Source organism: Fragaria vesca, linkage group LG2, assembly GCF_000184155.1.
Source record: "Fragaria vesca subsp. vesca linkage group LG2, FraVesHawaii_1.0, whole genome shotgun sequence".
NCBI lineage: Eukaryota > Viridiplantae > Streptophyta > Magnoliopsida > Rosales > Rosaceae > Fragaria > Fragaria vesca.
Window position 1 is genome coordinate 18,370,943 of NC_020492.1, and position 4,379 is coordinate 18,375,321.

Below are 4,379 nucleotides of genomic sequence, written 5' to 3' on the forward strand. Positions count from 1 at the left end.
GCTTTAGTGGTTTGGTGGTTTAAGAAGCGCTGATTTCTTCTATGGGTGGTAGTCGAGCTTCAGTTCAGCTGGAGGTTGAAGATTGTAGGTCGACGGTAACCCAGCTCTGGTAACTATTCCGGCGAGGCTTGCATGATGCTCTTTTGGCCTTGGTGGAAGCTAAAGCTTCTGGGTTTTGAAGCATACCCCTCTTTGGGTTCGATGGTGACGGCGGTGAGTGGAAAGGGTGGCCGGAAGTAGAGGCTTTCGCTAGGCAAGGCGGCTGGGCTTGTGGTGGTTGCATGTAGTAGCAAAGGGTGCTTTCTGCCGTTGATATGGGTAGGGTTTTTATCCGGGTGATGTGCGACATCGAATGGCAGCATTGGTGAGGCGAGAAAGTGACCGGAGGTGGCTTTCCGGCGCTGGCAGTGGTAGTGTGGAGAGGGGAGGGAAAGGAGAGGCGCGGCTGTGTGGAAGAGGGGAAGAAAAAAATACGGTTTAGGGTTTCTCCTCATTCTACTTATAATAACTACAAAAAGACCATTTTGCTCTTGGTCGGTATGGAGAGAGATGAGAGAAACGCTGCGAGGGTGAATGATGGGGCTTAGGGTTTAGGGTTTAGGGTTTAGGTTTTTTTTTTTTTGGTGTGAAAGTGGGAGGCATTAAATTAGTCGACTTTTAAGATCGGACGTTAGAAAATTGATCTATTTTCGTTTTTTGGGTTTAATTACGCTTATGCTTCTATTTGGGGAGCTAGATGATCGGGATATAAATGTGTCTAACTTTTTACATAGGTTCATTGCGCTTGTCTATATAAACCCTAAACCATATATTCACTAGAGGTGACTATTTTTTTATCATTATAAACCTGAAACCATATATACATGAGAGGTGATTTGTACTCTACGTTGCATGGAATCGGAAGCAGAAACATGGAAGCGAAGCATTTGGAAGCGCGGAAGCGTTTTTTTTCAAAATTTGTTGGAAGCGAAGCGTTTTGGAAGCGTCGGAATAAAATAATATATATATATATAATTATACAAAAATAAATAAATAGCAAATTCAAAATCATTGTCAAATTCATAGCAAATTCCAAGTTATTGTTCTACAATCAAATAACTCAAATAAAAATAAACACTAGTCTACTTAATCAACAAAGACATCATCCTCATTCTCATGAACATGATCAAATAAAACAGCCTCCAATAATGGTTCATCAAGAGAAAGATCCTCAAACTCGAGCCTCCCAAGATTAGTTTCATCTAATGAATCAAATTGATCACCTTCAACATCCCACATTTGAGTCGGACTTTGTTTGTAAGAGTCGCTACTTCTAGATAAAAGGCGAAGATTGGTATGTACAAATACCAAATCTTCCGCTCTTTGTGGAGTAATCTTGTTTCTTGTTGCGGAATGTATGAACTTATAAGTACTCCAATTCCTTTCGCAACATGAGGATAAAAATGGTTGCCTAAGCAACTTGAATGCTAAGGCTTGAAGCCTTGGTGCTGAAGCTCCATGAACTGCCCACCATTTCAAAGGGTGTAGGATGGACCTATCATGCATTGCATCAACATTACAAAAATCATCCATACACAACGAAAAATTGGAGTACTCCACATTAACATCTCTCCGCTAATCTGCATCATCATAATACTTCAAAATGCAATTTTTTCTTTCTCTAGTAATATTAATATCTTGATGAGGAGTTTTTCAGGTATTATCTTCTGCAAGCCATTCCAAACTGTAATACCTAATTATTTAACATGACAAAATCATTGATAATCCATACCATATTGAAAAGTAACGAAAATATAAGTTTGCTGTAAATATTCATTTGCTTTCAATGCTCAAATATAAGTTATCAACTCCATATATATTAATAATGAATTTGCATGTCCAATAACAATGTATGTAATATGAAATTGATGAACATTCACATATCACTAGACATTCCATATTACTAATGCAGTAACTTTATATTACTAATGATTTCAATCCACATATCAACTCAATGCTCAACACATTCACATGTCTAGTAAAATTAGCTTATAACATTCACATGGGAAAACTATAATCAATTCACATAGGAAAACTTACTTGGGATTTAATGAATGCGCCATACAATGCAGGGGTGTGCTACTCTTGCTCCAACGAGACATCAATACTTTATGCACGGCATTCCAAAAGCTTGAATCCTCATGTAGTTGGTTCCTTTCTTTCCTATATATAGCTTTCTTTACATTTTAAATCATATCTTCCCACCATTCATACACTAAATGAAGAGAAGGGTTATCGGTGTCTGAACGTCTAATCATACTATATATGGGCTCAGTGAAAGATAAAACGTAATCAAGCTCATCCCAAAACATCTCATCCAATATCTTTTGTTTCACTGCAGTAGCCCTTCTCATATCATCTTCTTTGTAATCATCCCATTTATTACTGATTACCATTTGTTGCAAACCAAATTTTATTTTCTTAAACTCTTGAACATCACAAGTGTGGAGGCAAACCTGGTTGAAGCAACTGTAAGAAGCTTAAGGTTGCAGTGCTCAGTAAACATCACCAACCTCATCCCATGGTTCATTATGAAATTCTTGATTAATGAAACATCATCCGCAAGAGGCCTTATCCATTTACAAGCATCATACACATCATCATTGTTTCTTGTCTGCAATGAAGGTGCACATATATTCTTCACAACAAGGTTCAAGGTATGTACTACACATGGTGTCCAGAAGATAACATGATACTTGGCTGAAATAAGTGCACCGGCCTTCACACAATTAGAAGCATTGTCGGTGATTATTTGAACCACATTTTCATGACCAACCTCTTTTATGCATTCTATAATCAACTCAGCAATCATCTCACCACTTTTCACTTCACCTTGACTATTTACTGCCCTCAACATCATCGGACCATTCGTATTTGCAACAATCAAGTTAATGATGGGTCTCCTTTGCGGATCAGACCAACCGTCACTACATATACTCACCCCTTTAGCTTTCCATGAGTCCTTGATTGGCTGTAAATGAAGTTCAATGTTCTTCCTTTCCTTTTGAAGAAGTGTAGTCCTCAATGCATTGTAACCGGGTAGAACATATCCTGGAATGTTGGAAGCACGCACATACGACCTACGATAATGAGGATTTCTTGCAAGGTTGAAAGACAAGCCACCTATGTAAAACATTCTAGCTATCTCACCATCACATTGCTCCTTAGAATTATTTTGAAATGCTTTTTCCAAAGCCGTACCCATTCCCTTCCTCTTCTTTAGGCCCACTTCACTTGATGTTGGATTACTACAAGTAAAACTCATATCATAATCAAGTGAAGAAGTTGCTGCATTCCTCAATGATGAAGGCAATGGAACTGATTTTGGGGCTGCATTTTTGACTCTTTCTTTGCAATCATTCAGTAACTTGCTCATATTAGCTAGTTGTTGAGGAGTGACCTTCGGGCAAACTTTGACACCTTTTCCACCATCCTTCAACAAATGTGAAACAACTCTATTATGAGCTCCAACATATTTGGTGTTGCAAAACTTACATTCAAACCTCCAAGATCCTCCGCCGGACATCTTTTCAATCTTTTCAAATTGTACTTGATTATCATAAACCGTAAACCATGTCAATATATTAAGGGTAACCCTAGAGTTGACTATTGATCGATCATCATAAACCGTAAATCATATATACACGAGAGCTTATTATTCTTCATAAGCCCTAAACCCTATATACACACGAGAGGTAACTTGTACTCGATCATCATAAATCCAAAACCATACATACAATCGGGTTGGCTAGTGCTCGATCATCATAAATCTTATATACACTAGGGGTGACTAGTACTCGATCATCATATACCTTATATACACTAGAGCTGATCAACTATTGGTCTCATCATAAACCATAATCTATAAAAGTAGGAGGTCACACATGCTTCTTTACTCTAAAACCGTAAATCATAATTTAATTGTGAAACTCCGTAGAAATTTATCGAGTTTTCGTCGGGTTACAAGGGTTAGTAACCATACCTGGTAATTTCTAAAGTTAACGTTCATGTTCATATTTGATTTTTTTTCTTGAGAGGAGACCGTTGACCCGGTCAAAGTGCTTAGCATAAATGAAGAGGAGACCGTTGACCGTTCACGTGTGCTTAGCATAAATGAGAGGAGACCGTTGACCCGGTCAAAGTGCTCAGTCGAGAGTCAACCGAGCCCAGACTTCACCCAAATTCTCCGGCCGTCTTCTCTGACACCATCAAGCCAGCACTGGCCACCAATCACCACCGTCCGTCCACCGATCACTACCGTCCGACCAGCTCTGCCGAATTGAGATGGAGAATATCAGGTCGAGGCACTCGGGTCTGGTTTCCAACCATGAAGATGGAGC